The sequence below is a fragment of the Neoarius graeffei genome, chromosome 1, assembly GCF_027579695.1.
Source record: "Neoarius graeffei isolate fNeoGra1 chromosome 1, fNeoGra1.pri, whole genome shotgun sequence".
Taxonomy (NCBI): domain Eukaryota; kingdom Metazoa; phylum Chordata; class Actinopteri; order Siluriformes; family Ariidae; genus Neoarius; species Neoarius graeffei.
In genome coordinates this window covers 43,141,472-43,153,557 of record NC_083569.1, presented here as the reverse complement: position 1 = coordinate 43,153,557, position 12,086 = coordinate 43,141,472, and positions in this window count along the sequence as shown.

The following is a 12,086-nucleotide window of genomic DNA, read 5'->3' as shown; positions in this document are numbered from 1 at the left end:
GCTAAAACTCTATAGTTCAAAGAAGAAGCCGTATCTAAACATGATCCAGAAGGGCAGACATCTTCTCTGGGCCAAGGCTCATTTAAAACAGACTGTGGCAAAGTGGAAAACTGTTCTGTGGTCAGACGAATCAAAATTTGAAGTTCTTTATGGAAATCAGGGACGCCGTGTCATTCGGACTAAAGAGGAGAAGGACGACCCAAGTTGTTATCAGCGCTCAGTTCAGAAGCCTGCATCTCTGATGGTATGGGGTTGCATTAGTGCGTGTGGCATGGGCAGCTTACACATCTGGAAAGACACCATCAATGCTGAAAGGTATATCCAGGTTCTAGAGCAACATATGCTCCCATCCAGACGACGTCTCTTTCAGGGAAGACCTTGCATTTTCCAACATGACAATGCCAAACCACATACTGCATCAATTACAGCATCATGGTTGCGTAGAAGAAGGGTCCAGGTACTGAACTGGCCAGCCTGCAGTCCAGATCTTTCACCCATAGAAAACATTTGGCGCATCATAAAACGTAAGATACGACAAAAAAGACCTAAGACAGTTGAGCAACTAGAATTCTACATTAGACAAGAATGGGTTAACATTCCTATCCCTAAACTTGAGCAACTTGTCTCCTCAGTCCCCAGACGTTTACAGACTGTTGTAAAGAGAAAAGGGGATGTCTCACAGTGGTAAACATGGCCTTGTCCCAACTTTTTTGAGATGTGTTGTTGTCATGAAATTTAAAATCACCTAATTTTTCTCTTTAATTGATAAATTTTCTCAGTTTAAACATTTGATATGTCATCTATGTTCTATTCTGAATAAAATATGGAATTTTGAAACTTCCACATAATTGCATTCCGTTTTTATTTACAATTTGTACTTTGTCCCAACTTTTTTGGAATCGGGGTTGTATTTAGCCTGGTAATGTGAACATAGCTGTAAACTTTTGACAGGAAACTGCTTTATTTTGATTGGCTCTCGCAATTAAATTTTTTAAAAAATTTGCACATATCGCCTTTTAAATGGCTTACATCCATCCATCCACCCATTAGCTGTAACTGCTTATCCTGTGCAGGGCCACGGGCAAACTGGAGCCTATCCCAGCTGACTATGGGCGGGAGACAGGGTACACCCTGGGCAAGTCGCCAGATCATTACAGGGCTGACACATAGACAAACAACCATTCACACTCACACCTACGGTCAATTTAGAGCCACCAATTTGCCTAACCTGCATGTCTTTGGACTGTGGGGGAAACCAGAGCACCCAGAGGAAACCCATGCAGACACGGGGAGAACATGCAAATGCCACACAGAAAGGCCCCCGTTGGCCACTGGGCTCAAACCCAAAAAGTTCTTGCTGTGAGACGACAGTGCTAACCACTACACCACCATGCCACCCTTTTATGGTAAGTGGCTTACAGTCTTCTTAAATTAAAAGCAGTTATTATCCCCTGCTGGCTGAAAGGCCCGAAGGGGGATTATGTTGTGGTGATGTCCGTCCTTCTGTCCATCCATCCATCCCAGGAAAGGATACTCACCTTCTGAAATCAACTCCTCTCACAAGTTTTGGAGGAATTTCACAAAATATGGCAGGATTCTTTGTTATATATCAGTAATATGGATAATATAATTTTGTTCAATTCGGTCACATGTTACCAGAGTTACAGCCCCTGAGTAACAAAATTATAATTTGACAATTTCATGAGAACATGTTCTCATCTCATCTCATTATCTCTAGCCGCTTTATCCTGTTCTACAGGGTCACAGGCAAGCTGGAGCCTATCCCAGCTGACTACGGGTGAGAGGTGGGGTACACCCTGGACAAGTCGCCAGGCTGACACATAGACACAGACAACCATTCACACTCACGGTCAATTTAGAGTCACCAGTTAACCTAACCTGCATGTCTTTGGACTGTGGGGGAAACCGGAGCACCTGGAGGAAACCCACGCGGACATGGGGAGAACATGCAAACTCCGCACAGAAAGGCCCTTGCCGGCCATGGGGCTCGAACCCGGACCTTCTTGCTGTGAGGCGACAGCACTAACCACTACATCATCGTGCTGCCCTGAGAGCATGTTTTCCTTCTGAAATCAATTTCTCTCACAATTGTTGGAGGAATTTCACCAAACTTAGCAAAAGGCATTGTTATATTTCAGTAGTATGCATATTGTTCAATTCAGTCACATTTTACCAGAGGCGTGGCCCCTGATTAACAACCTTGTACTTTCACAATTTCATGAAGGTGTGCTTGCCTTCTGACATCAACTATTCTCACAATTTTTGGATGAATTTCTCAAAGCTTGGCAAAAAGCCTTCTTATATGACATTAATATGCATATTGTGATTTAATTTTGTTCGTGAAAATTTTACCAGAGTTTTGGCCCTTGATTAAATAACTTGTACTTTGACAGTTTCATGAGGGTGTACGTTACGTTTCATTTCATGAGGGTGTACGTTTCAAATTAAATTTCATTTAATTTGGGCAAATTTTTACCAGAGTTATGCCCTTCATTATTAACAAACTTGTACTTTGGCAATTTCATCAAGGTGTGCTTGCTTTCTGAAATCAACTTCCCTCACAATTTTTATCCCCCGCTGGCCAAAAGGCCTGAAGGGGGATTATGTCATGGCAATGTCTGTCCATCTGTCTCAGGAAGGGTATTCACCTTCTGAAATCAACTCCTCTCACAATTTTTGGAAGAATTTCATGAAACTTGACCAGATTCTTTGTTATATGTCAGTAATACGCATATTGTAATTTCGTTCAATTCAGTCATATTTTACCAGAGTTATGGCATCGTTGCCAGCGAGGGATATTGTGCTCTCAGAGCACTCTTGTTTACTCTGGAATGGTGATCAAAAATAAGTATTGGAAATATTTTATTTAAAAAAGTACTATGGTTTATTTATACTCAAAGTACAGAACTATTACAGTGAACCATGCACTCGAGTACTGTAACGATAGCACATGTAGTTTGTTACATTCCACCCCTGCTTAAGCCTCACTCACAACCCGCCATAAGTGTTTTGGACACGGACGGGTCACAGGGTTTGGTAGCTCTCAGCCATGTCGCAGGGTCGCGGTGAACCCAGGGGAAAGTTTGGGGGAGGAGTATGGGCAAAGTACTTGACAAGTACAGGTTGCACACCTGACTTCCTCGAGGTGTGGGGAAAAATTGCGCTGTTAGCCCGTGGAAAGCGTATATCTGATGCACGTGATCAGTGTGTGTTCAGTGAGTGTGGAGTGCGTGTGACTTGCATTTTACCAGTTTCCTGCACTACGAGTTCGGGCTGCACTTGTGAAGCATGTGTGATGCATGCGATTAGCATGTTACAATCACTCATAACTTGCATGTGATGCAAGCCAGGAGTGGGTATAAAACCAACGTGTCTGCAACATTCTGCATCTGTCTTTCAACTGAAGAACATTGGATATTTTGTGGGAAAATTTTTAAAACTTTCAGTTTAAAGTTTAGAAAATGGGACCCAAGAAGAAGTGAGCAAAAGTGAAGTAACCCAGCCTGAAACAGCAGAGGGGGAGGAGGAGGAAGAATTTGATGATGATGGTAGCAGCATCAGCGAGCCCTGCACGGACAGGGAGAAGTATGCCTTCAAGCCGGCAGAAGGCACAGCACCCCGCCAGAGGGATTTTCAAAGGTAAATACGCATGCTTTAAACATTCATTTCAGTATCTATATGCTTATGTAATTAATTTTATATATGCTGATTTTCATGTATGTTTCAGCTAATGACGCCCAGAAGTGAGGACAGCGCAATCCCATCATCGCTGTCAGGCCATTGTGCCATGCTCAGTGATAAGGACAAGGACATCCCGGCATCCCGTCCCACCACCCAGCAGGAGTAGGAGCAGGGCAGTAGCTCGGAGTCAAAGTGTGTTTCAGTGCTCAAACTGTTGGGCTATTTAGTTGGGATTTTTTACAATGTAATAAAATGCATTATTCCCTTATACTCATGTTTTATTCTTTGACATTTGCATGGTAAATTAAACATACACTCAAATAAAAACAGCAAATGAGGTGGTCTTCTTCCTTTCTACAATGCTACACGCTACATGATCGGTTCCTTGGTTCCTCCCCAATATGTATACCCAGAGTCTTGCCCCTCGTGTCACGTGCAGGTCACGTGCGCTGTATGCAGGTCACGTGCGCTGCATGCACACCACACATGGGGTAGAAAGTGAGATGTACTTCTGTCTTGCGGGCCACACAAATAGCAAGTGTGGAATACTTGTGTAGTACTTCTGAGGCACCTCACTCATACAATGACCGTGCATCACTCATGCATCTTACTGTCATCGCAAAAAGCCCCTACTAGCCATGCTGCTGACTTGGTTCAGGCGTACAAAAGGAGTACGGGTCCCATACATAGTGTATGCATTCTTGATTTGTCGCAAGACCCGTAGAATTTGCATGTGCAGGACCAAAAGTCTCCACGAGCAGTCTGCGACCTTCTACGGCGTGGAACACACGCAAGTGTTGCGCAAGTCTCAAGCACGGTTTTGCCAAATTTTTTACCGTAGACCACCCATAGCAGCCCGTACGGCAGGTTGTGAGCGAGGCTTTAAGTATTAATGAAGCACAATTACATTTTTTTCCTGTTTAATGTCACTTTACTATACTATCTACACAGACAGCACAGACTAGTACTCATTTTGCCAACATCACAACATTGTGCACAAATTGCATCTCAGTGCATGCAGGTTAATTGCGAATAGGGTAGACATCATCACAATGTCATTTAGGGTTACAGGTGATTGATGTTCTTACTATTCTGCTTTCTGTCTTACTGACTAAATAACACCCCCAAAATGTAGATAATGTTGATTTATCACTGAAGGAAACCTGCTTGTAGAGAACTTGAGATGAAGCTTTTTATCACAGAGTGCAGAGACTTAATAAATCATCATGAAGACAGAGTGCTGCCATGTGCAAGTTGGCATGTTGAATTGAACAGCAGTAACAAATGTACTGAGCGACCCGGTAAACTACTATGCTACAAAGAACATGCAATGAAGGTGTTTATGAGACACAAACAAAAATGGTGTGATGTATAGAGGACATGACATTCATACCTATTTTCTTTTGTTGTCACATCAAAGGCACATCAGTGGCATCTTCATTTTTTTCTGAATTATTTTTAAGTATTTTGTATACAAAATATATATTCTTGGTGAATTTCACATCACAGACTGCCTGACACATCTACAAGGGTCCAAACAGCCAAAATGATGTGATGAAATACAGACACACCCCTTTATGTGCCTAGTTTGTCTTCTGCAGTGCCATCTCATCTCATCTCATCATCTCTAGCCGCTTTATCCTGTTCTAAAGGGTCGCAGGCAAGCTGGAGCCTATCCCAGCTGACTACGGGCGAAAGGCGGGGTACACCCTGGACAAGTCGCCAGGTCATCACAGGGCTGACACATAGACACAGACAACCACTCACACTCACACCTACGGTCAATTTAGAGTCACCAGTTAACCTAACCTGCATGTCTTTGGACTGTGAGGGAAACCGGAGCACCAGGAGGAAACCCACGCGGACACGGGGAGAACATGCAAACTCCGCACAGAAAGGCCCTCTCCGGCCACGGGGCTCGAACCCGGACCTTCTTGCTGTGAGGCGACAGCGCTAACCACTACACCACCGTGCCGCCCCCTTCTGCAGTGCCATGCACATATAAAATTTTCAAAACTAAATGTAATGTGGTGCAATTATCAGAACAGAGTGTTTTGAAAAACAACTTGTTGCTGATGTTCATACAGACACTTACATGAATCATTTCAAGTAGACCATGCAGATAAAGGGCAGCACGGTGGTGTAGTGGTTAGCACTGTTGCCTCACAGCAAGAAGGTTCTGGGTTCAAGCCCAGTGGCTGACAGGGGCCTTTCTGTGCGGAGTTTGCATGTTCTCCTCGTGTCTGTGTGGGTTTCCTCCGGGTGCTTCAGTTTCCCCCACAGTCCAAAGACATGCAGGTTAGGCTAATTGGTGGCTCTAAATTGACTGTAGGTGTGAATGGAAGTGTGAATAGTTGTTTGTCTCCATGTGTCAGCCCTGCGATAACCTGGCGACTTGTCCAGGGTGTACCCCGCCTCTCACCCATAGTCAGCTGGGATAGGCTCCAGCTTGCCTGTGACCCTGTAGAACAGGATAAGCGGCTACAGATAATGGATGGAGTGCTTTGAAAAACAACTTGTTGCTGATGTTCAAACAGGCACTTGCACGCATCATTTCAAGTACACCATGCAGATAAAGTGCGGCACGAGGGTGTCATGGTTAGCATCATCACTTCACAGCAAGAAGGTTCTGGGTTTAAGCCCAGCAGCCGACAGGGGCCTATCTGTATAGAGTTTGCATGTTCTCCCTGTGTCTGCGTGGTTTTCCTCCGGGTGCTCCGATTTCCCCCACAATCCAATGACATTCAGGTTAGGTTAATTGGTGGCTCTAAATTGACCGTAGGTGTGAATGGTTGTGTGTGTCTATGTGTTAGCCCTGCGATGACCTGACGACTTGTCCAGGGTGTACCCCGGCTTTCGCCCGTAGTCAGCTGGGATAGGCTCCAGCTTGCCTGTAACCCTGCACAGGGTAAGTGGTTACAGATAATGGATGGATGGATGGATGTAGATAAAAACAGTGAATCACTGTTATTGTGAGGTGTAGCCCAATTGTTTTATTATATTTTTTTTCTTTTTTTTGTGAATAGTGCACATAGAAGAACTGCTGAGTGGGTTAAACTTTAGTAGCTAAGGTTGCTGTCTTTATTAATTGAACACAGAGACAAACAATTTCTATGGAATTTAGCATTTGCCATGCACAGGAGGATTTAGCAAAACAGCTCATTGGCTCACTTTTGTGTCTTATACTGCAGTTTAAGAGGATGTTGATGAAACTACCAAAATATGGAACTATATACACTTGTAGCAGTTCTGCTAGAGATAGATGGCAGGGGCTCGGCTGGACAAATCAGAAAGAGTCATGCAGAGAGGAGCGCTTTGCTACCCTGACCATCTGGCTCTATAAGAACAGGTTGGTATTTTTCCATTCAAAAAAAAAAAATCCTTAAAATCTTATTTCAGCCAAATGTACAATGTTTGAATACAACTTTGAAAAATGCAGTATAACATTACCAGATGTTCTTGGTGTCCCCAAATCTACAACATCCATATGTGCACTTTTTTCACTCAAGCTAATTCATTATATGTTGTTACACTGCTACGGAAACCTTCTCTCTGTTTCAGCTTCATTTCTCACCAACATAGATCAAATCAAGCACAATTTACTCACATAGGTGGACTGTACTCTCCGCCAGTGTCCCAGACCACAGCAAAGCATCAAGAGCACATCCAGAGGTCAAGATGAGGCAACATCCAAAGCGAAGCACCGGTCACTTCACAGCTCCCATAGAGCTATTAATTTCCCAAAAGGGAGATCCATTAGATTTGTCCTGAGAGAATGTTGTCCATATAGACACTGGTCATATCTGCAGCACAGATACAAGAGCCGAGAAACTCCAGCCTAGCTCTGATGAATGAGTTGAACCAACAGATTGAGTGTTACATTCAAAAACAAAGATTCTAATATTCCCCAGCCTAGGATTCCATAGGCATGCACTTCAGGTGTGTGTGTGTTTCATCCTTCTTGTGACCATCCCTATGATACCTCTGATGTGAGTCTGCTTTATTTATTTATACACACGCGCACACACACACACACGCACGTACACACACGCATACACACGCACACACACACACAACCGGCTCAGAGTTTAAGGATTGATTCACGGTAGCGTAAATGTCATTTTCCATCTGACTTTCCCTGCGTCAATCTCTCCCTCCCACTCCAGCCAATGAGAACACAGAGCAGTGCCGCGTCTCTGTGAGCGTCTCTGTCTCCAGTCCGTTTAGGCAGAGGCTTGAGCTAAAACTCCCTCCCTTTCTCTCTACTTTTTTTTGCCAGTCCTTTACCTAAACAACTCCTCACAAATGTCTCTCCCCAGAGTGTTCTCTCTCTCTATGCCTTATTCTTCTCACAGTAATTCCTTTACAACTTCTCATTATTATCTCTCCCCAGAGCCCTCTCTCTCTATCTGTCTCTCGTTCAGTTCCCCCAGTCCCCTGATACCCACACAACTGTATTGTGACTTGCAGATACTTACTTATTTCTCGGTTTTTAGCTGTCCATCCATGTTGCTAAAAGACATGCCAGAGTAGGTAGCGCATGAGACACACTGCCTGAATTCAAATGTGGCTCAGCACTGTACAGTGCTCCACTCCTCTCCTGTTAGCCAATCAGAACATTTCGTCTCTCCTCATCATTCCTATTTTATCAGATTCTTTTACATGTATACTGTATCAGCATGTTTTTTTCTTTCTCTCTGTTCTCTTTCTCGATGTTTTTGATTACTCACAAGAAGAACGAGAGCATGCATAATTGAATATACATTTAAATTTTATAATTTAGAATTACACCTCTTATATACAGTGATAGAGGGTACTGGAATAGTTCCATCCTGTTCAGAGGCTGGTTTATTGTTTTATCTCATAGCAAAAAAGATTTAAATTATTCATTATAGCTATCAGTTAAGAAACAAAGGAATGAGCTCTGTAGTGTGGTTTTCAATCTTTTTGCTCTGTTTAGTATTTTTGATGAAATTCTTTGTAGGGCTGTAACTAACATCCATCCATCCATTATCTGTAGCCGCTTATCCTGTGTAGGGTCACAGGCAAGCTGGAGCCTATCCCAGCTGACTATGGGTGAGAGGTGGGGTACACCCTGGACAAGTCGCCAGGTCATCGCAGGGCTGACACATAGGGACAAACAACCATTCACACTCACAGTCACAGTCAATTTAGAGCCACCAATTAGCCTAACCTGCATGTCTTTGGACTGTGGGGGAAACCGGAGCACCCGGAGGAAATCCATGCAGACACGGGGAGAACATGCAAACTCTCTACAGAAAGGTCCTCGTCGGCTGCTAGGCTCAAACCCAGGACCTTCTTGCTGTGAGGCAACAGTGCTAACCACTACACCACCATGTCACCCTGTAACTAACATTTATTTTGATAATAGAGTATTTTTATATGACTCTGTTAGATGACTTGGTTTAAAAAGTATTTTAAAATATATATTTACAATTAATGCTGCTACTCTTAACTAGGCTTAATTAATAAACAGGTCACTACCTGTGTCAGGAATCAGTCAGTAAGCAGATGCAATTGATCAGGGATGGGTTTCCCAAAAGCATTGTCGCACAAAAATCATTGTTAAATGATAGAGCGAGTATCACAATGAACAATCTCTCTCCTAGTTAAGATCCCCTTAGTGTTAAGAGGCTTTTGGGAAACCCATCCCAGACAGATTCAAAAACACGCGACAAAATTGCAGTCACAATACAGGCAATGTTCAGGTAATCAGCAAACAAATTCAAGAGAATATAGAATATCACAAAAGTTGAAAAATCCAATACCCAAGAAACAGAACAAAGTCAAAACCAGAATGTCAACATGGAATAAACAGGCTTGGTAAGTCAGTTCAGGCACACTGAACGTGTGTGTGTGTGTGTGTGTGTGTGTGTGTGTGTGTGTGTGTGTAGTCCATGTGGAACTCTTTCTGGTCTGAGCCCTGGGGCCAGGGACTGGCTTTTCAGGGTGTTTAGCATGAAAGTCCTGACACAACATTGACTCAAGCATGTCATGTGACAGAACCTAGCATTGTTCTTCTGGGCCATACTTTTCCCACTCTACTTGATACTCCAACCTTCATCTTATGTGCAGACTCAGTACATGAAGAGACATGGCAGAGTATGTCGGTTACCATGTTGGACCACCAATACTTAGCCTTAAACAAATTGTAGGTGCACTGGGTGTGTGGGCACCAGGGTGAGCAGTAGTTGGGGATATGTGTGTCCAAGTAATGCTCTTATCCCTAAGGTGCTGCAGGACATAAATCTATCCCAGGGAGCAACAGGATAGGAATTTGGTGATTAGGTAACTTTGCAATGTCAGTCTATCTCCCAGGTTATGGCTCAGACAAAACAAGACAGAGGGAATATGGTGCCATAGTCAAACTTCGAGTTATTAGTGGGGTGAATACATGGCAAAAAGTCATCCTTTGCATTTTTTAACCAGGTCTGTAGGAAAGCATGACATGGAATCAAAGAAGAGGGCTCATCTACATAGTTTGACAAGGATTGAGACATTTAGCCATCTTCAGATGTTCTGTATTTTTGTGATCTTTGAAAATGGTGAATGGATGTGCTGAGCCCTCAAGCCAGTGTTGGTGGTGAAAGCCTCTCTGAGCTTATTGAATGCCTACATGGCAGCTTGGTTCCACTTCAGATGTTTTGGACCTCCCATAAGGAGGGTCATAAGTGGCATGGCAATGAAGCAGAAGCCACAAAAGAACCGCTGGTAAAAGTTGGTAAAGTGGAGAAAATGCTGGCGCTCCTTAACTGCCTTAGGTGTGGGTCACTCCATTATGGCATCCACCTTTGCTTTCTACATAGAAAATCCCTCCTGACCTAGGAGTGAGATTGTGGGAACATGAAATTCACATTTCTTGCCTTTGACATACAACCCTGTTTCTAAAAAAGTTGTGATGCTTTGTATACATAAAACTAGAATGCAATGATTTGCAAATCATGGAAACCCTGAATTTTATTGAAAACAGTACAAAGACAGCATATCAAATGTTGAAGCTGTGAAATTGTATTGTTTGAAAAATATATGCTCATTTTGAATTTGATGCCAGCAACATATTTCAAAAAAAGTTGGGACAGGGGCATGTTTACCACTGTGTTGCATCCCCTCTTTTTTTAATGACACCCTGTCAACATTTGAGAACTGAGGAGAGTTGATTCTTGAGATGAGACAATACTTGTTTCACATGGTTCACATAACTCTTGAGGGAAGTATGAATGTAAAGCTGGATGTCATCAATGCATGTGATTAAAATCTTCCCTAGCATATCTCTCAGTATGTCATTTATCAAACACTGGAAGACTGAGGGAGCACAAAACAGCCCATATGGCATGACACAGTACTCAAAGTAGCCAGACGTGGCACTAAATGCCATTTCCCACTCATCACCCTGTGTACAAGGTTGTAAGCACTGTGGCATTCTAGTTTGTTAAAAATTGTGGCTGAGCAAAGTTGTTCCAAAGCTGAGGGGACCAGATAGGGATAGTTTAGTGATGTTTGATTTAGGTGTGCAAGGTGATTGTGCCAGCTCTGACGGACCTGCCATCAGTTGCTTTGGTGGTGAGTGGATGCTGCAGGGGATGAATGAAGATCTTGAGGCTCTTTACAGTGTCCTGGTTAATGAAATTGGAGCTGTTCAAGAGTCAATCAGAGTTGAGAGGGCAGAGATAGAGCCTAAGTGTTTTATCTGAACACAGAAAGCAAAATAATGGTCAGATACAAATTGTGAAAGTCTCACAGAGGGAGCTCCAGGAGAAGTGATGGTCCTCTCAACCTGAGCCCTGGACTGGGCGCTTCTTCCCTGGGTGGGACATTGTGATAAGGCAGGGGTGTCAAACCTGATCCATAAAGGGCCGTGTGGCTGCAGGTTTTCATTCCAGCCATGCAGCAGCACCCTGATTTGGCTTATTCAATCAACTGACACACCCACCCTTTAATCAAGGGTGGGTGTGGCTGCAAGTATTTGACTGTGTGAAGACAGTTCAGTTGATTGAATGAGCCAAGTCAGGTGTGCTGCTGCATGGCTGGAATGAAAACCTGCAGCCACAAGGCCCTTTATGGATCAGGTTTGACACCCCTGTGATAAGGCATGATTGGGGGCACCACAGTAAAATATGAGCCTTTCCCTCCTTTGATTGTGCTCAGTAGGACTGAGCTTAGTTCTTGCTATTTGCATGGGTTTCTGATCATCAGTCGGGGATGTGGGGTTGACTTTTACTTGGCAAGCTTGGTGATTGCAGATCAGGTTGTTTAGGTGAATTACCATGTCTATGAGGGAATTGAGTGACACTTGGCCATCTCTACAAGTCAGCTCTCTGAGCACCTCAGTGTTGAGACCCTGATGAAACACAGCTTTAAGCACA